Raw genomic sequence first — 12,277 nt, forward strand, 5'->3', positions numbered from 1 at the left:
ACAAGTTCTGCATTTCACACAATAAATTTGGAAAGAATCTTAGAGCATCTCAGCACAAAGAACCGTGGAAATGCCACCAGACACACACAGGTGAGTGTAAAAATGGTGAGAGCACAGTAGCGGGGTAAAGATTTGCAGTGGGGACAATCACACCAAGGCTAGGCAAACTCAAGTGCTTAGACCTGGGTGCAAATCAACCTGGTTAACTGTGCCATCTAATCATAGCCTGGGAGTCTCTTTCCTGAAGGCACTGTGAATCCCTCTCTGTAAAGAGGCAGAATGCCAGCATCTAGCACAGTGCTACTAGACCTGCTTCTATAGAGAAATAGTAGCAAAATGCAATAATGAAGAGTTAAGCAACAGAGTAACCTCAACCTACCAGTCACATAATTTTATGACATTTGTACATGGTACAGATTGTTATTTTGTTAGAGACATCCCAAGTACATGGAGGTACATTTTGTTCACTGTATCTGGTTTTATTAGGCAGCACTGAAGTAGTTCGGCTTTAGGTTGAGATCCTGCAAACACTTAATTTTAAGCATGTGAGTAATCCCACTAATATCAACAATTAAAGTTAAGCATTAGCTAACATTCTCAGAGACAGTCTACAGAATGTACTAGGTAACAGGATTACTGTGGTAAACACACATTCATACAACTGAACCATGTTCAAATTTCCCACACAAGGAAATAAAGAAACAAATCAACAGAGCCAGACGTGTACCCAGAAGCCTCCTGCTACAAGACAGGCCCAGAAGAGAAACCAACAGAACTCCACTGGCCATCACCTACAGTCCTCAGCTTAAACCTCTCCAACGCATCATCAGCGATCTACAACCCATCCTGGACAATGATCCCTCACTTTCACAGACCTTGGGAGGCAGGCCAGTCCTCGCCCACAGACAACCTGCCAACCTTAAGCATATTCTCACCAGCAACCACGCATTGCACCATAACAACTCTAACTCAGGAACCAACCCATGCAACAAACCTCGATGCCAACTCTGCCCACATATCTACACCAGCAACACCATCACTGGACCTAACCAGATCAGCTACAACATCACCGGCTCATTCACCTGCACGTCCACCAATGTTATATATGCCATCATATGCCAGCAATGCCCCTCTGCTATGTACATTGGCCAAACTGGACAGTCACTACGCAAGAGGATAAATGGACACAAATCAGATATCAGGAATGGCAATATACAAAAACCTGTAGGAGAACACTTCAACCTCCCTGGCCACACAATAGCAGATGTAAAGGTTGCCATCTTACAGCAAAAAAACTTCAGGACCAGACTCCAAAGAGAAACTGCTGAGCTCCAGTTCATTTGCAAATTTGACACCATCAGATCAGGATTAAACAAAGACTGTGAATGGCTATCCAACTACAGAAACAGTTTCTCCTCCCTTGGTGTTCACACCTCAACTGCTAGCAGAGCACCTCACCCTCCCTGATTGAACTAACCTCGTTATCTCCACACTGATATATACCTGCCTCTGGAGATTTCCATTACTTGCATCTGAAGAAGTGAGGTTCTTACCCACGAAAGCTTATGCTCCCAGTACTTCTGTTAGTCTCAAAGGTGCCACAGGACCCTCTGTTGCTTTTTACATGTTCAAATTGTAAACTGTTTGAGGCTGCTTCCTTGTGGTTCCAGCACTATATAAATCTTATCTTTTCTGAAAATATTTCAGGTTTTTTTAAATAACCATTTTTTAAAGAAATGACATAAGGCTTGATCCAGTCCCTCAGTGCCAGGTGTACTGGTATGTTACTGCATATCTCGTAAAATCAGATATTACCTGTGCAGGCTTGCACAAGTGCAGCATCTGATTTTATGATTATGATTAACAGTTATTATTTGGATGGTGCATAGACTGTCCTCCCTGAAAGCCATTACCCTTTTTCTCTTTCAAATACTTCAAGAACAACTTCTGTTATGATATCTACAAGAAAATCTTCAACAACTGACAGTAGGCCAGGGTTTGCAACCCCCACCCCTGCAATTCTTTAAAATAATTGGGTGATTCAACTACACTACAAACATTGTAACCATAATTCACCACCGTTAGTAGCAACAATGGACGCTGTAGTGTAGACAAGGCACAGGCAACGGTATTGACATATCTTCTAACCATACTCTGATTAGTCTTTTAGAAATATTTATTATTATAAAATATTTTATTTGTATCCAAATATCCCAATCAAGGACTAGGGCCAAATTCTTTTGGGAGCTATACAAACACATAGGGAGACCTGCCCCCAAAGACCTTAAAATCTAATTTATGACCACAATAAGTTATTTGTATTAATCTCTGTTATAATGCTTTACAATCCTTGGATTGAAGGTGCTGCAATGAATGAGATCATATAAATGCAAAATATCAGTATTAGTAGATGTACTTGTATTGCAAAGATAGGGTTGCTAGTATTTTCCTCCAAGATTCAATAACTGAAAATAAATCAAAATGATTGAGTGTTAAGCAGATGTCTTTGAGGCCAAAGAATCTCAAGTATGTGACTAATATTCCACATCAAATAGATACCCAATAAAGGGGTAAAACACAAAAATACAAAGGCAGAACTCTCATTTCTCTGAAGAGAGAGTCATGTGTGTATCCGCCAACATTTTGGTAAATTATTTTCTTGCAGAGAGCTACAAGATGCAATACAAATCATTATTTTCTAGCTCCTTGTTTTGTCTTGGTGTGGATTTTTAACTAAACTTAAATCAATTTCAATTGAGTTTATTTGTATGCACCTTGTGTGGGGGGGGGGGATTTAATCAGTCTGTTATAAATGTACTTTTAACAGGCAAGGTAAAAGATGGTTTGGTGGTAGAATCTGCGTATAAATGGATCTTATAGAGAGAGAGGATAGAAGAGTATGGTTTGAGGATATTTGGAAAGCATGCTTCAAGATAGAAAGAAGGATACTGTATTTTAAATAATTACTTGCTAACTGGAGAGATTGAAGCTATGAGGAAAAGTGTGTAAAGATATAAACAAATATGAAAAGGTAACATAAGCATTTTAATTTAGAAATAAAAGAACAGTTTGTGGCCAAAATTAAAAAAAAAAAAGTGTCTAGAAGGTAGACTCCTAAATCCATAACTGAGACCTAAATAAAGCCATGATTCAATACGATACTTAAGTAGGTGTATAACTTCAAGCATGTGTGTTATTCTATTGATGTCAATGGGATGCCACACATGCTTAAATTTACACATGTATAAGTAACCTGCTGAATCAGGGATTAGATGGCTGATTTTTAGAAGTGCTGAGCATTCTGCAACTCCTAAACACTTTGTCTGAGCAGGACTTTAAGGTTTAGGCATTACAGTATGTTTGGTATAATTTTTTCCCTGTAAGTAAAGGATAAATCCCCAACCCTGCAACTGGTTCCATCCAAACAGAACTGACCCCCAGACTGCTCCCAGGTGGAGCCAATTGCAGCATCAGGACCTAAAGTGGCAACTCTTTGTTTAGTTACAACTGAAATTCTACAGAGGTTTTCAAAAATTAGACTCCTAAGGCCATACTTAGGCATCTAAATAAGTTGTCCAATTCTCAAAAGTGCTGACCACCCAAGCAGTCCCCGTCAATGACAGTTTTGGTCTAAATCTGCACTGGCTTCCAATAAACTTCTGGGTGGAATTCAAAGTGCTGTTTTTCCCAATAAAACCCTAAATGGTTTGAGTGCTGGCTACCTGACAGATCATATCTCTCCCTCTCCATGATATATTACTGGCTGAGATCAACAGAGGCACTCAAGCTGGAGATGCCTCAATATAAACAAGAAGTGCTGCTCACACTGCATTCTCTGGGAAGTTTCCTTGATTCTGGAACTTGCTGCAGCCTGCCAGAGCCCATGCTTGTTGCTTGTTATCTTTTTGGGCATTTCTCCCCTACTCCCAGAGGAGTGTGATGAGGTAGATGCATTAATGTGTAGTCTTTGTTATAATTTTTAATTTATGGGCCATGTGATCAGAGCACTAGATGAGCACCTAGAGTTGTATTTTAAAAGAATGAAGAAAGAGGAAATTAAAAAAAAAAGTGTTCTGAGGCAATAATGATCTGATTATATTTATCTGATCTATTAAGAGCCTCAGTAGAATGTCAGATGCAACTGAGCTAGTAATGACCAACTTCTACTCATAAAATTAATCATTTTATATACATACAGGCCTTAGGTGTGGAGAAATGTGTATCAAATGTACTATCATACCTGAACCTTCAAATCCAGCTTAATGAAAATTTCTTTTAGGGTTCACACCTGATGTCACTGAAGTCAGTGGCAAAACTCTCAGTGACCCTAATTAGGCTGGGTCCCATTGTGTAATTATCCAGTACTTTCCACCAATCAGAGTGAGTCAGCAGGAGCACAGGCAAGCAGCAGAATAAGGTACACTACCTAGTTGCTTTCTCCTAGGAATAATCTAGCAGGTTAGTTACTTGTAGGTAGATCTGTGGTTTAAAGGTAGCACAGGGACAGCATGAATCGATGCTTGTTGAGATTTCAGCAGCATGTTGAAAACCCTGGAGATCAGTCTTGTATTGGGCACTCTGTGTGTTGCTTCAAGATCAGTTCTGAATTCTTTCAGCTTTTGTGAAAAACTTTCTCAAGCCAGAAACTCAGCTGTTCTTGTTGTGTATTTTATTTTATGTCACTGAAGCAAGTACAGGTAATCACTGATTCTATTACTGGCCTTGCCAAATCATCTCCAATAAACAAACTTTTTATGCTTTTAATGAATGCTCATGTGTTCTTATCTTTGAGGATTATACTTGATAATGTTAACCCACAAATAAATAAAAACTTTCCTTAATACAATGCCAATTGTCACAAACATATACTGTGGTTACTTCTGTTAAAAGAAAACTTCTTAGTGGTTTAATTCTCTTTATAGAGCAGCTGATCATTTTTAGTCCTCAAAACTCAGTTCAGTTCATCCCTGTATCATAAACAGCTGTATTTGATTCAAGCGATACACTGACTCCCAAAGTCTGATCTAGCTAATTAAGAAATATTTGTGAGCTATGCTCATATTTCTAACAGCAATTGAATTACTTCACTCAGAATTCAAACCTGCCATCTGTGTTGCATATGTAATGAAAGAGGTATGGTGAGGAGACAGTTACCACAATCAAATGTAGGTTTAGGGGAATGTCTCACTTTTTGCTCATATTCCTGCAGGAAGGAATTTACATTTCATCTGCCATTTTAAAAGGGTATGCTGCTGCATGCTAGAGTGTCATGGGGGAGAATTCTACCTAGCCCTCAGAGACGCAAGACAGGAATCTTCTTTTCTCCCTGTTAGATTCAGCATGACAATCAAAGTAGAATCAATTTTAATTGATCAGTGGTTTTTAAATAATTGGCATTCTTTCCAATTGCAAATAACAAATGCTAGATAGCATTTTCCAACTCTCCTTGTAACTGCACATAATTGTTGCTGTGACTTAGGAACTGTTTCATATACCCAGTTACAGCAAACAGCATCTCAATAGTCCAGAGGCACGTATAAAATTAAAATGTCTGGGGAAAATGTGGGATATAGAATGCAAACCAGCAAATATTGACAGCCCAATACTTAGTTGCTTTGTTACCAGTAATGTAGATGTAGACAGGTAAGCATATGTCGTACAGGGAAACTAGCAAATCAACAATTGGATAAAAACAAACAATTTAGCATTTGTAATAGTACAAAGACATCAAATTGATCATGCTTTGCCATTTTTTGGCTTCTGACAAATTGTGAGCTAACCCTGCCTCAGTTCCCTAACAGTAAAATGAGTATAACAGTACTTCTTCACCTCAGAGGGGTGTTCTGAGAATACATTTATTACAAATGTTGTGAGGTGCTCATGTACTATGGTAATAGGTGCCACATAAGTATTATAGATGGATTTGCCTCCTTGATCTGCTGCTTGTAGTACCCAGTATGTGGACCCAAAGATGAAAAGGCGGTCAGACAAAAAGGAAGAGTACACTGCATTTAGTTACTGCCTTTGAATAGTACAAAGTAATGCATGACAATATTTCAAAGGTTTATTGGCCATATGAGCTTAACAGGAGTATGGGGGAAAAACCCCCATGTCTAAGAAGTTTAACATCTGTAAGAAGGCTGCAAATTATATTAGTTATGGGAAATGTTACTCAATTAACTTTCTGCATCATATAGTGCCTACATTTATGTTGTTTTGCACTTACCGTACATGCCAATTTTTTATTGTGTAAATATGACAGAAGTGCATTGATTCCCCTGTCCAAAGTGCTTAATCAAACTCTATTATACTGCTAAGCATTAACTACCTAACTGAAAGTTATTGCTTTGAAATGTTAGTAACTATGGATCAGGCTTGAATAAAAGAATTAATCATTTATGCTGTTTTTCTTTTACCTAATATAAGTTTTTACTTCCTGGAACAAAAATGTTTTCATACTTTGCTATCAACTTACATCTTGGCTTTGTCTAATTTTATGTAAAGTACACTGATTTATTAGAAAGCTCACTCTACAGCAAACTGATAATTGGATGCTATTGAAAGAATGAGTTTCATTGATCTAATCAATGACCACAGACATTACTGAAGTAAACCTCTTAACAGTGCTGGGGCGTATTTTGGTCATGATCAATGTTCGTGAATCTTCCCTTGCAGTTTTTTTTTTGTTTTATTTAGCACTGATTTAAACCTGCAGCAGATTTAATGTGTTAAATTTATCTTGACACAAAGTTTCATTACTTTTCAGTTGATGCAAACTTTTTGTTGTTTGTTATAGATTATTTACACTGTCAAGAAAGATTTTTAATCTACTCATACCTGTTGCATCAATATGTGTGTGCAGTAGATAAGTAAAGGGAAATATTAAAGGAACTGGGTTTTAAATAAATGAGTCAAATTTACATTGCACTCATATCGAACTTAATTAGGGTTACCATACATCCGGATTTCCCCGGACATGTCCGGCTTTTTGGTCCCCAAACCCCGTCTGGGGGGAATTGCCAAAAAGCCGGACATGTCCGGGGAAATAGGGAGGCTAGGATCTCCAAATCTGTGTGTGTGGGTCAACCGCTGTGACATCATCTCGGTGTGACACTCAGCTCCTGCCCAGGGCATGCTGGGGGCTGTAGTCCGGCCGGGCCTCACGCTCCAGGGAGAGCCGGGAGAGCGGAGTGGCTGAGAACTACAACTCCCAGCGGCCCCTGCGACGCGACCAACCTGCCCCTGTGAGGCAGCAAGCCCTCGGGGGAGGGAGGGCGCGGGCCCCTGTCCTTTGGGTGGGAGGTGTCTCTGGGCGCCACTCGGCAGCCATCGCAGGGCTGGGGGGCGCCCCAGGGGGGGTTGTGGACCCAAGCGCGTTGCGGGGAGCCGGCACTGTCCGGATTTGCTGCGCCCCCGGGCACCAGTCACGTAGGGTTACCATACGTCCGGTTTTTCGGCAATCAAACCCCCGTCCGGGGGGAATTGCCAAAAAGCCGAACATGTCCGGGAAAAATACCGGATGGGCACTTCCTCTCCCGCGGCTCCTCTGCTCCTCCCCTGACTCAGACTTCGGCTCTGTTTAAGAGCCAAGCTGCCCGAGCCAGCGCTACCGGCTTCGGGCAGCCCCCGTGCCTCCGGACCCCGAGCCGCCGGCCGGGCACTTCCCTTCCCAGGCTCCAGCTGCTCTGCTCCGGCGGCGCAGGGTCTGGAGGCAAGGGGGCTGCCCGAAGCCGGTAGCACTGGCTCGGGCAGCTTGGCTCTTAAACAGAGCCAAAGAGTCAGGGGAGGAGCAGAGCAGCTGGAGCCCGGGAGGGAAAGTGCCCGGCCGGGGGCGCAGGGTCCGGAGGCATAGGGGCTGCCCAAAGCCCGAGCGCTACCGGCTTCACGGGTTTGCCGGGCAGCCTCCAGACCCTGCGCCCCCGGCTGGGCTCTTCCCCTCCCGGGCTCCAGCTGTGCTGGGGAAGCGCCGGCCGGGGGCGCAAGGTCTGGCGGCTGCCCGGCAAACCGTGAAGCCGGTAGCGCTTGGGCAGCCCTTTTCGTGTGGCTGGGAGGGAGGAGGGGGAGTTAGGGCGGGGACTTTGGGGAAATGGGCGGAGTTGGGGCGGAGTTGGGCCGGGGCCGGGGGTGGGAAAGGGGCGGGGCCAGGGCCTGTGGAGTGTCCTCTTTTTTTATTTTTTAAATATGGTAACCCTAACTTAATCCTGTGCAAAATGCTTGGTGACACTTAGCACATGGAAGATTCTGTCTAAAGCCAAATGACTTTTTATTTATTTATTTATTTTTCTCTCTCTCTCTCTACTCCTCTGTGGGCTAGAAAAAACATCAGGTGATATGTTAAAGTGTATATATTATCTACATGTTGTTACTGATTAAGGCCCCCATCTTACAAACACTCATGTGTTTAACTTTAAAACCTGTGAATATTCCTCCTGCAGCTGGCTTCAATCCACTTGAGCAGAACTACACACAGGTTTAAAATTAAGCATTTGCATAACAGGTTTGCAAGAACAGGGCTCAAAGACCCCCTGCAACTGGCTCTGTGCAGGTGCACAATGTTAGCATGAAGCACCACTGGCTTCCTTCACAGCACAAGAAGGGAGGGGGTGACCCTTAAAAACACAAAAGCAGCAGAAAAACTCATATAATAATTGTTAAGATGTCTGGAGACACTGCTTGTAATATGCTTTATCAGAAACTCAAACTTCATACAATTAATCAGCTTAAAACAATTCAAGTTGACATTAACATTAAAGCCCTTTTAGTTTTAAAATGTAAAAGAAGCTTCTAGGCCACCTCTCCTCTAAAGAGCCTGTAAGAATGTAAATAATCTTTTGTTTTTTATTACAGACCGCCTTTTCTTTAAGTATCTTTAAGACTAGATGATTCACCTGACAACACTTCCAGAGAAGTTTGCAGACAGTTTGCTCTCACAGTAGAATCTTTCTGGTTTGCAGGTGAGCTCTGAGTGTTTTATGCCATTTTAATGTGTTAAATATTATCACTTAATGATATAAACTATATTTTTAAAAAATATTATTACATAATTATATAAAGTGTGTTCATAGCCCTCCTATATGTTTCTGTAGCTGTTTCTTGGAGAAATTTGTTGTAAAGAGGAAACACACTTAACCAATGTTGAAGTAATGTTTAGTAATGCAGTAATGTACATAAGCTTCTAAATTTCTAGTCGAAATGATCCAGTCTGAGTGGTTAAGTTTCACTTTTGTTTTTAGTCAGTTTCACTTTCAGGATTGTAGTCCTGGCAATTTTTGCAAAATGTTGCAGGCGTTGTATTTGTTTACAAACAATTATCTGCAGAGGATTTTTTTTATTCATGAAAACATTTCTGTTGTCTGAGGATCTGTAAATGTTTGTTATTACAAAATCTAAGTTTGGGAACAAATTTGAGTTGACAGTGGTGTTCTTAATGTGCAACAGTCTGGGAGGAATTATTTGCAAAGTCAGATATGCAAGCATAGTTGAACATACTGAAAGCCAGTTGCAGGCAGTGGTTTAACAAGTTGCAGATTTTGTAAAGTTGTAAATTAACTTGTTTTTTGGGGGGGAGGGGAGAGGTGTGTTTTGTTTTTGTTTTTTGTAAAAAAGTGCAACTTTCCTATCATTTGAATCTTGTTGATTTGTGACTTGACCCTGAAGACTGGTGCACAGGTGGGATCACTGTTGTTGCAAAAAAAAAAAAAAAAACAAAAAAAACCACCCCCCCCCCCAAAAAAAAATCCCAAACAAACCCCAAGCCACCACACCTCACAAACAGAAAACAAATATTTTTGAAAATCCACAATATTGGTTGATGCTTGCAGTCTCCAGGTGCTTGTGCACTATGAGCAAATGCAGGCCCTAGAGCCCAGCTGGGAGATACATGGTGGAAGGGTTCAGAAAGGAGACTGCTCCCCAAAAGCCACAGATCCACAGTAGAGGTGCTCCACAGAGGTTACTACAGCCCACTGGAATAGCATACATAGGGCCATTATGTAGCTTTTCTGCATATATGGGGAGGAGGGGGAAACAGGTGGATCTGCATATCAGTAAATCATGTTGCCCCTCCTACCCATCCTCCAACCATGCTGCTACCCACAGAGACCTATCTGCCTATCCAAATATACTACACTATATTTATATAGTGACTATAGTAAAGCCAGAATCTTGAATAATATGTGTAAATATCTTAGTTTTCTTTTTTTTTGGGGGGGGGGGGGGTTGTAAAGGACAGCTGAAAGTTATGAAGAAAAAATGGTCAGCTTCCTATCTTGCTTATGTCTCTAAAGTGGAATTAATAGCTAGGTCATTGAACTGTTCTGCTAGGTGTCCATAGAAAGGATATAATCAAAGGAGGTACAAGTACTCATTCAGTGGGGGTGGATTTTGCAACAGATTTGATAGCAGTGGAGTTAATTTCCCTGGTGACCCAAGTGAGATAGTATAGTTTTATCTTTTTCAGAAAATTTCAGAGTAAATTGTGTGGTTCAATAGCTCTTACCAGTTACATTTAGATAGGCATTTGTGTGTTTATTAAGTTGTTTATTTGGTGTAATAATGCCAGTGATTTAATAAAGATAAGAATTCAGATGAAAGTCAACAAACTTCCCATTATGCAGCTGGCCCATTTCAGGCAGTAAGAATAAATTAAAAGATAAAATGGGCTTGCTGGTTTGATGAAGAGACCAAAATTAATCATTGTGAAAGAGAAGTGTTTCAAATTGAAGAAAGCAGCTTTCATTCTCAGTGCAAAATGATAGAAGTACATGCGTAGTGAACGGCCTGTAATATGGTCATTCAGTTGCTGTACTATATAATCTTTCCAGAAAAGGGATTGGCACAAGTATATGTTTCATAGATGAGATAAATTATATGTAATGAAAAAAGCACTTAAAGTAAGTTTTGAAAAAAAATAGTTAGAATGGCTACAGTGCATATAGATAATAATGCAAATTTAAAGTTAATATTTATCTTTTTGTAATGAGATCACTGAGATCAGAATGCAGAAACAGGAGAATTTCCCATACTGCTTTTGAATTTCATAGAGAATAAATATCTGTTCATTATCCATATGAATGTACACATAGTGAACTCCAAAGCCTGACTGATAGACAGGAAGAGATTATTGTGTGTCTATTAAACACCAAAGACACTAAATGCTTTTACTTTCTTGTATCTTAAGTGTAATCCTGCCCTTGTGCATGCAATCTGCTATGGTGTATCAACAAAAATCAGCTACTGCACTTGTGTGGTAATTTGATTTTTTTCCCTCAAGGTACTTCATTGGTACAATACTGCATATTTGAGGGCAAGATCAAGTCATTAGATAGTGTTGAGGAATATACTACTCCGCAGCAGCACATGTGACAACCTTGTCCTAGACAGGGAAAAAGTATTCGCACAACAAGGAAGAAATTAACTTTACTTGTTTGCAGTGTTGTTGTAGCCCTGTTTTGTCCTAGGATATTAGAGAGACAAGATGGGTGAGGTAACATCTTTTATTGGACCAACTTCTGTTGGTGAAAGAGAGCAAGTTTTGTATGGCTAGACAGCTTGTCTCACCAACAGAATTTGGTCCAATAAAAAATATTACCTCATATACCTTCTCTCTAATTAACCTAATGTAGCAGTTAAACTACTGTGTGAGAGCGATTTTTTTTTTAACCCTCCCCTCCCCCCCCAAACATGACCCCACTGGAGCCAGTGGCAAAACTCTTATTCACTTTAATCAGGCTAGGATTTCACCCTTGACGTTGCAGGTCCAATGGGAAACCTGTTTACAAATGGGGCCAAAAAAATCAAATCTCTGGTGAGGTGGAATATTTTCTTTTCCAAGAAAAGTATGAATGCTTGGAAAGAAACCAAGTGCAGACCATCTTGCCGTGGTGAATTATATATAAGTGGTAAGGCCTTTCAGGCAGGAACTGTCTTTTTGTTCTGCGTTTATACAGCGCCTACTACAATGGGGTCCTTGTCCATGACTGGGGGTCCTAAATGCTACCTCAATACAAATAATAAAAAGTATGGCTCTGCTGGAAAGAGAAATTAAGGAAAGGAGAATCTAGTGAAAATTTAAGCACAAGGGTCTCTGACGACAAGAGTTGAACATCTACATCAGCTAAACAAACAATTATTGTGATCACAGAGCGAATAACAAAGTATCCCTGCCACTACCAAAATGTTCCACCAGAGGAAAAATGACTGACTTCTAGATGGTTCACAAGAGTAGAATGAAGCATTAAGCGATTTTATGTCCTTGTTTAATGCACTGTATTTTGAA

General features: G+C 40.5%; 1 long non-coding RNA gene across 8 annotated transcripts in view; it reads left to right on the plus strand.

Moving 5' to 3' along the window:
- Positions 1-3,737: 3,737 nt before the first annotated feature.
- Positions 3,738-12,277, plus strand: part of LOC135981334 (uncharacterized) — a 92,191-nt gene continuing 83,651 nt past the window's right edge. For 4 of the 8 annotated variants that reach the window (XR_010598300.1, XR_010598295.1, XR_010598299.1 and 1 more), the window contains exons 1-2: positions 8,513-8,603; positions 8,848-8,954. This is a non-coding gene — a long non-coding RNA (uncharacterized LOC135981334). Of the gene's footprint in view, positions 3,945-4,265; positions 4,418-8,512; positions 8,604-8,847; positions 8,955-12,277 lie in introns of those variants that run through there. The other 4 variants (XR_010598296.1, XR_010598301.1, XR_010598297.1 and 1 more) reach the window with 2 other exon arrangements.

The sequence above is a fragment of the Chrysemys picta genome, chromosome 2, assembly GCF_011386835.1.
Source record: "Chrysemys picta bellii isolate R12L10 chromosome 2, ASM1138683v2, whole genome shotgun sequence".
NCBI lineage: Eukaryota > Metazoa > Chordata > Testudines > Emydidae > Chrysemys > Chrysemys picta.